Source organism: Triturus cristatus, chromosome 2_1, assembly GCF_964204655.1.
Source record: "Triturus cristatus chromosome 2_1, aTriCri1.1, whole genome shotgun sequence".
NCBI classification, from domain to species: Eukaryota; Metazoa; Chordata; class Amphibia; order Caudata; family Salamandridae; genus Triturus; species Triturus cristatus.
In genome coordinates, this window is record NC_140581.1 from 959,489,450 (window position 1) to 959,505,364 (window position 15,915).

Here is a 15,915-nt window from a genome sequence, read left to right on the forward strand (position 1 = left end):
TAAAATAAGTTACTACCCACTTCTGAATCCACCAGAGAATACTGGGAGCTGTCAGACATATCAGAGCCAATGTCCACAAACCATAAGTTATCTACTAAATGTTGCCATGCTCTACCCCTATCAATCTTTCCTCGTCCTCTCTTCAGTTCATGAAACAATACAACACTCTCAAGTCCTGCCATTTAACCAGCTCATTTCACCATTTAAGCAGTCGTGGTCCTCCAGCAGATTTCCAATGCATTATCAATTCTTGTTTGCAAGTGCCAGTGCCAAATCAACAAACCTAATAATGTTTTATTGCTTTTTATGGCATGGGGAACTCCCAAGGAGACAGGCCAGGGGTGTACAAGGGATCTCCTGTTGTGTGATATCATTAAAGCAGTTCACTACTGCCTCCCTATAGCCTGCTAAAGAGGGGCAGGACCATACCATATGGAACATTTCTGCCCCAAATTCCCCGCATCTTGTACATGCTTCAGCAGCAGCCACATAAAGCCAATTATTCCTACCTGGCATAAGGTAAGTTCTATACAGAAAATAAATATTATTTAATTTGAATCTGGCAGTACGAGAGTTAGTTGGTATCTGTGCTAGGATCTTTTCCCAATCCATATCAGTAACTTTAAATACGTCTCCCATTTAATTTTCAAGTCTGCGAGTGTAGTTAGAATGTTTGAATGTATTGCTTGATATAGCTAAGTGAACGCTTTTGCACGACCTGTCATTGTACAGACCAGTTGACAGACTTTGCGCGTTGCAATTTCCAAGTCTTCATTTTCCCAACAACTCCTAATTGGACTAACATTGTCCAGTGCAACAAGAATTGCTCACTAGGAATATTGAAATACTCCATCAAGTCTTCAAATGAGCATGATTCACCATCCTGATACAAATCTCCAATACGATTTATCCCATTGGAAGTCCAGCCCATATTTTCTCAAAAACCCCCTGCAGGCCACCATCCTCAACCACGTTAGTTGCAGGTCTGGTGAGTAGAGCTCAGGGATGCGAGACTGCTGCAGACAACTTCGCCAACAGCGCTGTATCAGCAGGAGCTCGTGATAGGCCGCATGTAGTCTCTGCCGGGGAATCAAGAGGATCGGCAATAAGTCCCTCAAGTCAGGAGGAGCACCGATAACACCCTCTACAGCATGCAACCTACAATAAATCTACTGATTGAACCATTGCAGCTGTGCTGCCAAGTAATATGACTCAAAGTCTGGAGCAGCCACCCACCTTACGCTACAGGATGCTGCAACTTAGCTAGTGACACCCTACGTTTACCAGTACCCCAAAAAAGTTCCAATATAGTGATTCCAGTTCTTGTAACAGCCAGCAAGGCATCTATAGTGGCACAGTAGAGAACAAATAAAGCAGTCTCGGAAGCACCACCATCTTAGCCACCGCTATCCTAACAGCCACAGATAATTTCTAAGCACTCCAATTGCTGCCCCTACATTAACATCTAGTAAATCTTGGTGGGTATATATATGTTAACTCCCAAGTATTTTAGACATGTAGGATTCCAGACAAGTCTGTGTTGGTTCTGAGGAGGGGCGATATCCATACAGAGAGTAAACAGATGGGATTTCTGCCAATTAATGTGTATGCCTGAGACTACACCAAAGCGCTCCAGCAAATTTATTGCGCCAGTTAAGTTCATTCAGACATCTCTTAGAAACAATAGTATGTCATCAGCATATAATACTGCATATTGAGATGAACCTCTAACGCATGATAAAATCCCCCTGTGCAAGCGCTGCTGACCAACGGCTCCAATGCAGTGACAAATAAGAGGAAGAGTGGACACCTCTGCCCAGTTCCCTCATTCCACCTCATATGAATCAGATATAGTTCTGCCAGACAGGACCTGTGCTGTGGGTCCCATGTAGAGAAGTCTGACCCAGCGTATAAACCCAGGACTCAACCCCATACGAGCCATTACTCTAGATAGGAAGTCCCAACTCAGACTGTTAAAGGCCTTCTTTGTATTTATTTTCCATAACAGCTGCTGTTCATTTATCTACGAAATCTTCACTCACAAGTGAAAGGAGTCTATGGATATTAAGCACAGTATTGTATCCAGATATAAATCTTGTTTGATCTATGTGCATTAAGATGGGCATGAGGGGGAGGAGACGGATCACTAGAATTCTACCAATATTTTTTTTGTTCGCATTAAGCATGGACAAAGGCTGATGAGCGCTGACATTAGTGGGAGAGTGGCCTAGTTTCACTAATGGGATAACCAAAGCTTCAAATGTTGATACAGGAAGATGGGCAGCTTTTTGTGCTGCAGAGTAGAGTTCTACTAATTTCAGAGCCAAAGTGTCCCCATATGTGTCAAATAACTCCACAGGTAGGCAGTCAGCCCCTTGAACTTTACTGCATGCCATACTTTTGATGGCAGCTCTTACTTACTCTATTATAACATCTCCCCTGTTAGGTTTGAAAACCCCATTCCTGCTATGCACTCGTTTCATGCTATTTTAGGTTAGCAGTGTGTGACTAAATAGACACCATTTGTATTCATGTTCATGATTCATTGGCTCACGGAACGTAAATGGCCTTAACTCCCCCTAAAAGCATCAAAAGAACTGGAAATATCTCACCGATCATCACATTGACATAGTGGCTATCCAGGAGACACATCTCGCTAGAGCCGAGGATGCACGCTTCCGACACAAACAATACCCCCTGATATACAGATCCTCTGCTCTTACTAAACACAGGGGAGTGGCACTCCTCTTTCACACCTCCACGAAATTCCAACCTCTGTATGTCCAGACCGACAAAGAGGGGCACTTAGTTATGGTCAAAGGAGCTCTAAAAGGCAAACTGTGCACATTTGTGGTAACATATGTCCCCAATACAGGACAGATAGCCTTCCTAAACACAGTAGTGGGGAAAATCCAGGACTTTGCAGAGGGACCAACACTCCTACTGGGCGATTTCAATCTCACCTGGCAACCAGACCTAGATAGCATCCATCCAAACCGAGCGGACACAGGCTCCTTCTCCACACACAGTAAGCAGAAGCTACATGACCTAGGACTCATGGATGCTTGGTGGGCTCTTCATCCCCAGACACGTGACTTTACTTTTTACTCACATGTACACCACACAAATTCTAGGCTTGACTATATCTTTATTAGTCAAAAGCTAATGGGAGCCCTCCAGACAGCCAACGGCCTCGTAGCGGTTCACTTAATATGGAGCAACATCGCTTCTACCACTCCCCGGGGGTACTTTCCGGCAGCCCTCACAAGGGACAGGGTACATTGCCCATGACTGAGGGAAACGATTCCAGATTTTATAAAACTAAATAATCATGAGGACACATCAGCATACACCAATTGGGACGCGTTCAAGGCACTCTTTCGAGGGCAATGCATAGCCCTCAATTCTACCTTGAACAAACAGCGGACCAAGGAGAGAGAAACAGAGCTGGCCACCACTGAATCCTCCCACAAAACTAATCCCACTAGATCTACGCTTCGCAATCTCACTGCCCTATGCGGCAAACTTAGAGCAATCTACAATAATAGGGCTGAATACACCCTCTTTAAACTCCGCCAGCTATCATACTCACAGGGGAATAAGATTGGCAAACATCTCGCCAGACAACTCAAGGAAAAACGGGAAAGGGAATATCTAGGAGGTATATGAAGGGAAAATTATATTGTGACACAAAAAGATGAGGACAAAGCTGACCTTTTCAGCTCCTTTTATAAGACCCTCTAAACCAAGAACCAACAAGACACGAATAAACAATACAACTATCTCCAGACTTTACAATTCCCACAAGTATCGACAGAATTGAACGACAAGCTTACTGCCCCATATCCGCCGAGGAAATAGCAGCCGCAATAAAAGCTCTCAAACCACACAAGGCCCCAGGCCCAGATGGATACAAAGCCCAGTTTTACAAAACCTTTGCCCCAGACCTAATTCCCCACCTCACCCGGCTCTTTAACAAAATGGCAGAAGAAGGCGAGACCACCAGCTCAATGGCTGAAGCGGTGATTACAGTCATGCCTAAACAAGGGAAAGACCCACCATGTGCCTCATACCGCCCCATCCCCCTTTTAAACCTAGACGTGAAGCTCTATTCTTCTATCCAGGTGACTCAACTAAACAACCTCATGCACGACCTCATCCACCCCGATCAGTCGGGATTTATTAAAGGTCGACAGACACACGACAACACTCGGCGCATAGTTCACCTCATTGAGAAAGCCAACAAAAAACACATCCCTGCAGTACTGGTTGGACTAGATGCCGAGAAGGCTTTCAACAGAGTGGATTGGGGGTTCCCTTTTAACACACTAACACAATTGAGGTTTGCTCCCAAATTTATTACCATGCTTCGGGCTAATTATGCTCAACCATATTCCAGAGTACAAGTTAGTGGGATCCGCTCGGAACCCTTCTCGCACACCAGAGGCACTCGCCAGGGATGCCTCCTTTCACCCCTATTATTTGCCCTCAGCATAGAGCCCCTAGCGAAGTATATCAGGGCAAACCCAGAGATTCAAGGAATTCCATTTAGCGGCGTCCAACATAAAATACCGCTTTTTGCGGATGACGTGCTTCTCTCTATCACTCCCACTTCAAGCGAGATTCGAGGAGGTAGCAGGGTTCAAAATTAACCTAGGTAAATCGTATATACTCAACCTTACACTTCCGGAATCAGAGTCCCGTGAATTACAGAGACACACCCCGCTCCATTGGACTTCTTCCTCACTCCTATACTTGGGGATCCAGTTGACACCCCGCATACAGGGGCTCTTTCGAGCTGACTTTCCTCCCGCCCTCAACTGCATACAAATTGACTTTGGTGGTGGAAGCCCCTCTTCATATTCTGGTTAGGCTGCATTCACCCCATTAAAATGACACTCCTCCCCAAACTCCTATACCTATTCCAAGCCCTACTGATAGAATTGGAGAGAGACTTCATTCCTAAGTCAGATCCATGATCCTACAATACTTCGGGCAGGGTGGCAGAGCGCATTCCTCCTTTTCAATGAGCTGACTTTCCTCCCGCCCTCAACTGCATACAAATTGACCTTGCGTGGTGGAAGCCCCTCTTCATATTCTGGCTAGGCTGCATTCACCCCATTAAAATGACACTCCTCCCCAAACTCCTATACCTATTCCAAGCCCTACTGATAGAATTGGAGAGAGACTTCATTCCTAAGTCAGATCCATGATCCTACAATAATTCGGGCAGGGTGGCAGAGCGCATTCCTCCTTTTCAATATTACAGTGACCGCGCACGGAGGGAGGAGTGGGCCTACCAGATATCGGTCTCTACTACAAAGCTGCCCAGCTGCGGGTGCTGACGGAGTGGTCCAAACGAGAGTCAGAGAAGCACTGGCTCCACATGGACAGCTCAGTGGTGGAAAGAACCATATGGGACCTCATATGGCGCCCCAAGAGAGTAAGACCTCAGAAAACCTACATTAGCACCCCCATCCGCACCACCTTGAAACTATGGGAGTCTATTTCAGGAAATGAACAATGGACCTTGTTTCCCTAACCCCATACACCCCTCCACTTTAATCCAGCCTTCCCTCCAGCTCTACACGAAAGTCCCTTTGACGCCTGGAAGGAAGGAGGATGTTTGGCGCTGACACACCTTTTCCATAATGCTGACCCCCTCACTTTTGACTAGGGGTGGGCAGAATTTGCGAAATCCACTTTCGCAAATTATCGTGAAAATGTTAAAAATTATCGCAAACACGCGGAAATATCGCGAAGATGCAGAAGTTTTTTTCCCGCATGTTTGCGAGATTTAATGCATGGTTACGGCTCGCCAACTTACCCATGTGGTTGCTCGCGGGCGCGGCCATCTTGTTTTCAGTTGTCTCGCGGTGCATGATCGCGAGAAGAAAGACGTGATCGAGCGACGCATGACGTCACTGCGGGCGTGAACTGTCGCGAGACAGCGCAAATGGCTAAAAACGATAGAACATCTCATGGAGAACGCGACCAGATCAAGAAAACTTGTCGGCGAATGCAGGGATTCAGGTAAGGCGATCGCGCGCGCGAGAGAATGTATTATTTTACAGCGCGAGCAAGAAACAAATTATCGCCAAGCTGCGGAATGCGGAAATTTTGACATTTTCGCGCTCTCCGCGGAACGCGAAAATGTCAAATTATCGCAATTTCCGCAAACGGAACGACATTTTCGCCCTGGCCTACTTTTGACAACTGTAGACGAGACTACGGCCTAGAGAACTCTGAACACTTCCACTACCTCCAGCTGAGGCATTGGGCCCTCACCCCACATATACTTGAGGCTGCCATGCGTTCCCTAACAAAATTTGAGACCTTCGTCCTCAACGCTAGTTCTATGAAAGGCGTAATATCATTTGTATATAACTACTTACTTACCACCACACACTCCCCCTGGCCGCGATACATGACCATGTGGGAAGACATACTTCAACAGGACATATCAGACAAAGAATGGACAGAGCTGTGGTCGATATTAGGAAATTTAACCACTCCATAGACCAATGTGAAGCCCATCTCAAAACAATGATGGACTGGTACGTATATTTCGCTAAGCTTAAGACGATCTTCCCACCCACCTCTGACAGATGCTGGAGGGGCTGCGGCCTTCTAGGCAATTTCAGACACATATGGGGGGACTGTCCTACTATACGCCCATTTTGGGAAGAAATTTTAGCGCATATCAAAGACATGCTAGGCTACCCCATCCCGACCACTATGGCAGAATGTCTTTTGGGTATCAGAGACCCCACCCTCAAGCACCAAACTAGGGCTGACAAAGCCATTATGTGGATGTGTGTAGGAGCAGCCAAAGTAGCTATGGAAGAAGAGGGAGGCCCCAGCGGTCTCCCTTTGGCATTCTCGGCTTTGGAAACTGCTAAGCCTTGAAACACTGACTGACATCTTCAGAGACGACTACAAAAATTTTGAGTACAAATAGGGACCATTGGTTACATCACGTGGCCTGCCCCTGGCTGTCTGCCCTCCATCTATTAGAGACATGCATCTCTTCCAATTTTAGCCCACTCACGACTCACCAACTCTGAACACGTTAGGAACCCCATGCTGCCACCATCGCCCCACGGGAGGGGGAGGGGAGGGATTTAATTTATCTTTTGTTAGGGGTTTTGCTAGGGGAGTTTACTTCTTTTTGATTTGCTCCTTCTCGTTGGGGGGACACAAATACACACCGTTACAAAAGAATGACGGATTGGGCTAGTATACTTTGAACTCTTGAGCAACGGGACCTGATCCAGGCCTCCCCACTGTTAGAAACTGTATCTCCTTATTTGCATCACCATATGAGACGTTGGCTTGGACATGTATCTTGTAAACTATCATAGCTCAGTTCTTTAATTAATACCTTACCGTAGAAGCTCACTGCGTTGAGCGACATGTGACAACATACTGTGACTTACTACAAAATATCAATTTAAAGAAGTTTGACAAAAAAAGACACAGGGTGTTTGTGAACAGTCTACCAGGCCAACTGGAAATTTGGTCTACTTTTGAAAAGGCCTGGGACTGTTTATGAACAATCTGCCAGGCCAACTGGTAATTTGGTCTACTCTTGAAAAGGTCTGGGGCTAGAGCCTGTCTTCTTGAACTTGGTAAAGTCTCCGGACTGCAGTGAGCGGTTTTCGGACCGTTTTGGTTTGGTTCTTGAAAAATGTCCTCTTGTTTATTTTTTCTTTTTATTATCTTTGTTGGTGTTATACTCGTCCCTTGGAGACAGCGTATGTGTCTTATATTAAGATGTCTTGTTTAAGTAAGTTAGGGTGTTTTGGACGTCGATGTTGTTCCACTGATGCCCGACCGGAAGAGAGCCTGCCTGTGCCTCCGAGGGTACCTCAAATTTTGATGTATACGTCAAGCATGGAATTGGTCCTATTATGTTTGGCACATTGTGGAATAAGGGGCAATGCTGAGTTACAATGGCCACTCACTGGCTCGTTTGATGAACAAAAATTGAATTTCTTGCAGGACAAATTGTTCGCTAAAAAGAGCAGGCAATTGATGTTTGATTCTCTAAGAGTATAGCAGAAGGAAGCAAAGCAACAGCGTATGAGAGCAGAGAAAGAGGCCAGGAAGCGACAAAGGCAAATTATAACACAGAATGCAGTGGCCTATGAAAGGGAAAAGATAGAGAAAGGCATATAATGTGCTGATAGAAAGTTTCAATTGCAGACTTATGAATGTTATGTTACGAGAGAGGAAGATGATGTTTTTGTTGAAGAGCTATTGGATTCTCGCCCTCCTCCACCTTATGCTCCTTAGCGGATATACTCAAGGGTTCCAACATCCCAGTCCCTGGCCCCTGGTGTCACTCTCCCTGGTATTTCTGCCTCTAGCCAAACTGCTTCGGCCTCAGCCCCGCCTGCTTCCTCTCTGCTCACGCAAGTAAAAGGGGTAGGAGCCGTTAGCTCTTCTGTTACGTCTACTGACTCCGTATCTACCGCTACACCCCCTTACACTCCTACAACACTGTCTACCTTCATGATGATACCTGTCTCTTCATCTGTTTTTTCTCCCTCAAGTATGACACCTCAAACATTGCAGAATGGCGAGACCCCTGTACGTGCCATACATTAATGTAATTGGGCAGCAGCGCGAGTCCGCATGGAGAAAGTGTTGGTGCGTTCTGCTGTGGGTGATGAGGAAAAGCAAATGGTGGCGAATCAAGCAGCTCACTAGGCCCAGATTGTGATCTATAGTGTGGAAGATATGTGGATCGTGATGAAAGATTATGAGCCCTTCACACAGCAGCATGCTCTTAAGCATATGTCGACTACGCTGATAGGACTGTGGGATCAGTGTTTTCAGGGTTTTGCACCGCAGATCATCTATGACATACGGGACAGGGTATATGCTACAGGTATGGCTCCCAATGAGGTTTTTAGCAATGTAACAACACTGGTGGGTTACTGAGTCAGATTGCTCCAAAAGGTTCCGACGATTGTTACCCAGTGCCCCATGAGGGAGGTCCATCCCATTTACCAGCCTCAAATACCAGAATTGCGCTACTCCATGGACACTGTAATTAGACCACGAGTTAATGCTCGGTTTCAGGAACAGTGGATCTATCCTCCTTGGAAGAGGAGTGAGGTCCTATCCCTAAAGAGCCAGCTGCCGGACTATCGGAAAAACCCTTCTGCATATTATAAAGAATTGACTGATGCGACCTCCTCCACAGTGATTACATTAGCTGATATCGAGTTATTTTTCGGCCTGCTGGTACCGGTAGATATATGGAGGTAGGTTCATACGCAGGATCATGCACTGGAGTTGGGTGGCACATGAGATAAGATCAGGGCTTGGGATAAGGAGCGTAAACCCGCAGAGTAGCCGAAAGCAGAGCTCCTAGCTTTGCCGGGGCTTATTATCACTTACATGCACTCCCTTATCCTGCCAAGGTGAGTGGATTGAGATATGTTGACTGTGTGTCATCAGAAGAAGGATAAAAGTGTGTCTGATTTCTAACCCTGGGCGGACAACTACGCTACGCTCACGAAGTTTGCGTAGTTTGTGCTACTTCGCGCTACGTGAATTGCACATAGCACAGTGCAAAATCGCATAGCGTAGCATTGTTGGCATATTTTGCTCGCTCGGGGTCCTCAACATCATGTTGGCAACCACGAGCGAGAAAAATGACATCCCGGCGAGACTTTTTCCTCATTCGTGATCAGCAACATCAAGTTGCCGATTGCGAGCGTGGAAAATAAACCTTGCGGCGAGATTCTCAACGCGGGGAGGTCAGGTTTCTCATTGCGAGTGGTCGCGTATGCTCGCGACCACTCGTGATGAGAAACTACCAGTCCGCATTGGGAAAGCTGCCGCTCGAGTGAAAATCTACTCGAATGGCAGAAAACGACAGCTCGCACTGTGCAAGATGCTGTTTTTAATGATTGCACAGTGCGAACAAGCATTCGGCACTGTGCAATCATCGCGAACAGCATACTACGCAGTTCACGTAGTGCTACGCGTATCTTGCGTAGTGCGAAGTGCACTTCGCGTAGCTACGCGTAGCGCTACTACGCGAACTACCCCCAGGGTTACTGATTTCTTTGTCAGATTTGAAGAGGTGTTTTTAGACTTTAGTGGTCAGGACCTGTCACAGGAGGGTGGTATTTGTTTGTTTATTAACAGATTTGTCACTAACTTGCTTCCCGTGATTGCAACTAGGTTGCAGGCTTTGGAAAGTACTTGGACGAGCTCATCCCCATCAGTGATAATTTGAGTATTAAACAGTACTACGAGCATAGAGAGAATGAGGACAAAGAAAAGGTGGAGAAAAAGTCGCGAGGGTAAGTGGAAGGGGAAGAGGTTCGGCCCAGCGGCTGCCACAGACTAACAGGGGTGGTACTTCGAGTGCACCCATTGGGCTCAACCAATGTGCATATTGCAAGCTGGAGGGACATTGGCGGAATGAGTGTCTGTAAAAGGTGAAACCCTGAGAGGTCGGGGTTTTAGAGGACGTGGAAGGGAAGGAGGAGGCCGAGGGGAGATATGGTCAGAGAATACATCGTCTAATAGACAGAGCGGGAACAATTTTGAGGGCCCCCGAGGTAGGCATTGCTATCATGATGACTATGACATGGACGACGTGACAGGGATGTCTCATAGCTAGGACAGCCAGGGACAGTGTGAGGGACCAGTTCTGGTGCATGTAGATCGACGCGGACCATATGTCACTGCGGATTTGCAAGGTACTACCAAGAAATATTTAGTTGATACAGGGGCTATGAATAGCTCTGTTTCCCGTCCACTGGTCCCGGGGGCAGCTCTTTCTGACCAAAATATTGTGTTGGTAGGTTTTTCAGGCATGCCGGTTGTTAACCCCATTTCCAAACCTCTTGCTTTGACTATTGGTCCCTTCATGGTTGATTCGCCATTTTTATTAATGTCAAATTGTGAGGAGAATTTGTTGGGGTTGGATTTGTTTAAAAGTTTAAAGGCGACAATTGTTTGCTCTCCAGACAGCGTTTACATGACTATTGGACCACAAGTGGCCGATGCTAAGCAATGCTTTGCAAAGGATGCACCCCTCCCCGCTGAGTTCAACGATGCGCCACACACATTATGGGCTACAGAAGACACGGATGTGCGGTTACTCCAGATCCCACCGGTCACTATACAGATCACAGATAATGCTACATTCTGCATATTCCCCAGTACAAGATATCCCAGGCAGGAGAAAAGGCCTTATTGCAAAAAATACAGGATTTGATTAAGTTTGGTGTGGTTGAAGAGACAGTGGTGAATGTGTGTAATACCCCTATTCTTCCTATACTTAAAAAGACACTCTTGGATTCTTCTGAGGCCCACTCTGATGTTTACCGCTTTGTAATTGAACTTAGAGAGGTGAACAAACTAGTGGTTCTCCAGAACCCTGTGGTTCCAGACATTACCACGATCTTGACAATGACTCCCCCCTGAGCAAAATTATTTTCAGTGATCAATTTGAAGAATGCTTTCTTCAGCATTCCAATCCATACAGTTAGTAGATATCTGTTTGGATTTGCAATAGCTGGAAGGAGCTTTAGATTCTGCTGTTCTCCACAAGATTAAACAGAAAGTCACAGTAGCTATAGCCAAGATTTAAAAGCTCAATTGGATTCTTTGGCGCATCCCCCTGGTAATGTGCTATTGCAGTACGTCGAAGACCTCCTTGTGGCTTCGGACACTGAGGATGGTTGCAAAGAAGCTACAGTTAAATTACTGTTACATTTGGCACACCATGGACACAAGTTGTCACTTAAAAAATTTCAATATTGTTGACAGGAGGTCACCTATTAAGGTCACCTACTGTCGAAGGAGGTTTGCAGTCTAACACCTGAACGCATAGCTGCTATTACTAATATGCCTGTTCCTAAGACCCAATGCGAGGTTCACGCTTTCATTGGCGTAACTTTGTATTGTCCTCACTTGATCCCTAATTATTCCTTACTAATGAAACCCCTTCTTTACCTGACCACCAAAGAAGTGCATAAACCCTTGCCTTGGACATTTGCATGCCAGCAAGCTTTTGAGCAATTAAAGGTTGCTCTTTGCTCTGCTCCTGTGCTTGGTACTCCTGATTACCAGAAGCCTTTTGTGCTTTACGTATACGAGGCGGATGGTTGCGTGCTTTCTGTACTAACACAGGGTTTTGGTGGTAAGCAGAGACCCTGCGCTTATTTCTCTGCTATTCTTGATAACGTCGCCAGAGCTATCCCGAGCTGCCTGAAAGCTGCCACGACTGTGGCAATTTGTATCAGACAATCGTCATGGCTTGTCCTTGATGCTGATCTCACAGTAATGGTACCTCATGCTGCGGATACCCTATTGAATAAGACAAAGACGTAACACCTTACTAGTGCGCGTCTGACTGGATATGAATTAACCTTGTTTGCCCTGCACATTACCATCAAACGATGTGCTACTCTGAACCCAGCCACGTTGCTACCCCTCCCTTCGGCAGGAAAGGACAATGATGTCCATGATTGTTTATTTCGGACTGAGTGAGAAATAAAAGGACGGGTAGACCTGACTGATGTTCCCTTATCTGACCCCCAAGGGGAACTATATGTCGATGCCTCTTGTTTCAAATTACCAGATGGCACTACGATAGTAGCTTATGCAATCACAACATTACACACTGTAGTTGAGACATCCCGCATCCCATACCAATCGGCCAAAGCTGCAGAATTGGTTGCCCTCCTTAGGGCTTGTGAGTTAGGTGAGGGACTGCCTGTCAATGTCTACACCGACAGCCAGTATGCCTTTGGGGTGGCCCATAATTTTGGGCACCTCTGGGCGGAGAGAGGGTTCTTGACCTCAAATGGGTTGCAAATACAGCATGGTCCATTGATACATAGACTGTTGTCAGCATTGACACGTCCTGATAAATTGGCAATAATAAAATGTAGCGCTCATAAAGCAGTAAGAGATGACGTTGGAGGGGGAAATGCATTTGCAGATCAGACAGCTAAGGAGACAGCTAGATCAAAGATGAAAAAGATGTTCATGGCAGGTCCCGCTAGGTGGGTTCCAGACAATGGAATGTTCGAGGACACATTAGAAAATGTCAGGGAAATACAGAGTGAGGCGACCGTAGATGAACTGGCAATATGGGATAAGAGTACAGGGTGTTTGGATGAGGATCGGCGCTGGACTGACCTGTCTGGGAAGCAGAGATGGTTGCTGCCAAATGCCTATGTGCTCCCTGTTGTGACCATGGCCCACGGTCCAGCACATATTAGTGCCAAAAGAATCTGTAAGCTACTGGGCCCAGTATGGCAGAATGATAATATCTCTAAGGTAGCCACACATCTAGTGAAGCACAGCATTATCTGTCTGAAACACAAATCCTGGGAAAGGCACTCCTACACCCGTAGGTAACTTTGCACTGCCTTCCTTCCCTTTCAAGGTTCTCCAGATGGATTTCATTGAAAGGGAACAAGTTAAAAATGTGCAGTATGTGCTAGTAGTGATTTGTGCATTCAGTAAATTGATTGAGGTGTGGAAATTTAGCTTGCAAACTGAACATTATCTGCGCCATCTTGCCCCTCCCCAGCACCACGCACAGCGAACGCACGGCTGCCATTTTAGGCACCCCACTCTCTCTCCCCGCTCACTCTCGATCGCCAGCGCTTTCCCCCGGCGCTGCGAACATCCCCCGCGCGCCGGCCACCCCCGCTCTCTCATACAGGCCATAAACCCTCTCCTTCTGCGCGACCCTGCTACGGAACCACTTCCGACCGACAACCCATACATGGTCATGCCTCTCCTTTGATAACCCCCTTCCTCTGCGCCCCATTGTCTGAACTGGTCCCAGGCCATCACCTAGCCCTGCGGATGCAGTTTATTGCCCCTACTGTAAGGGAAACACCCCACATCAAAGGGATTACAGTAGAATCAAAGCCCCTACCCCCTGAGACCCGGCCGGTTGCACACACCCCCGGGAATTAGCAGAATTCCCTGCTGCGCGATAGCCATCTCCCACTGCGGGTAGGGTGGGAACCTCTACTGTAACCATGTGTAGGATCGGATCTGAGCCGGGGCTTCAGGGGATATTTCCCCGCACATCAAGGGAATCTCAAGAATGTACTATGTATAATAAAGCAATAAACCAGTGTATAAGAGACCAGGTCTCAGAGATGCACTTAGAGCACCTCGTGACGATACCTTGCTGTCTGATCTGATGTGTTCTGCTCCGACGGAATAAAACCTTGTTTCCTGCCTTCCAGTCTCCAGCGCCTGCCTCTTTTATTGGTAAATTATCGAGTGGTATGAGAGGCGATTACCGCCGGGCAAATACTTGAAAGGATACCGACTGAAACTGCCGCTACCATTTAACAGTTGTATTACGGAAGGGATTAGAAAGTTTTGGTAAACGCTAAAATGTATTACCAAGAAGAGAAAAAGAAGAAATCCTTGTTCGGAAAGATTAAAAGATGGTTTGACAAGGATAAAGATGTTAAAACAAGAGAAGGTGAATTGTTACCTCCAACGAAAACGCCTGCATCCTTCATGGTTGCGAGATATGGGTATCATACCTGTATATGGTTGGAGAATTGGGCTAGGTATACTAAGGAAGATGGTGTCCTAGCATTCCCAGAACATGGTTCATTTAATCTGGCCGTGTTGAGAAATTTACGGGAGAAAATGATGAGTTTAGAGCCTAGACCAAGGCCGACACAGTTTGAGGCTTTGGTGGAATGGGAAGAGGAAGTACATGAGCGAGAAAAACAGAGGTCTGGAGGCAACTATAGGTACATGTTCGGGAGGAAATATGATCGTGAAACTCATCATGATCGAATGAGGAGATGGCGAGATGCTAGTATGTCAGAGGGGTTATATCCTATGAGAACAGTTGACGAGAAGGAAGAAAGGAAGGGTACGGAAAGGGTTCCTGAGGCAGAAGTGAAAAGATATAGAGTTAATGATTATGAGGATGAGGTCTTGGATGACACGATTTACAAGAGACCACCTCCGTATAGACCAGAACCAGAAGAGAGCACACCAGTTGTTTCTCCGATAAGAGATACATTGCGTATCATTGAGACAGAAGTTGTGACACCTGATTTAAGAAGTGGTAGTTCTTTCAGGGAAAAAGAGAGAGAGAAAAGATGTGGTGATGAGGATACGAGAGAATTAGCCAGAACTACATCTGAACTGACTGAAAAGATTAGAGAACTGACAAAGAATCTAGAAGCTGTTACGGTGCCTGTAACCATAGGTCCGGTTATGCCTATTTTTGATAAGCAGAGGACGGGTGAAAATGGTTTGGTGGTTCCATATGTTGGGAATCAGATAACAAGTTTGGCTGGTCCCTCAGGAGAATCAGGAAAAAGGACAGAAAATAGTGATTTGAGACAATCCAGACATGACACATGTAGTGGAGGATTAGAGGTACAGTCTAATTCGAGATTGGATACTAGTGATACTAGTTGTTCAGGGATGCCAATTTTAGAACCACAGAGGATGCCAGAAAAAGTGGTTCCAGTGAGAAAAACTACTGAAATAACAGCTGAAGATTTGAATGATTGGATGAGAGTACTTCAAAAGAGGGATAAAGATTCACAGGCAATTGATGTGGCCAGGTTACGCATAGAATTAGAGGAGCTTGTTGTAGGGACAATTCCTACAGACATTCTAAAAAACCATCATGATGGAGAATTGTTATTCATGTGCAAAAACATTACCTGGAGAGCTAAAAATACACATGACAGGTTAAGAGCAATAGCGAATGAACAAGGAGTTGACATTGATAAGGTGAAAGCATTGCAGAAGTCTTACAGGATGGATTTCACGGACAAAGATATTGAAAATCTGAATGGTGCTGGTAGAACAGGACAGATTAAGGAAATGATTGCATTGTTGCGAAAATGGGGTGATGTAGAAAAATGGAAG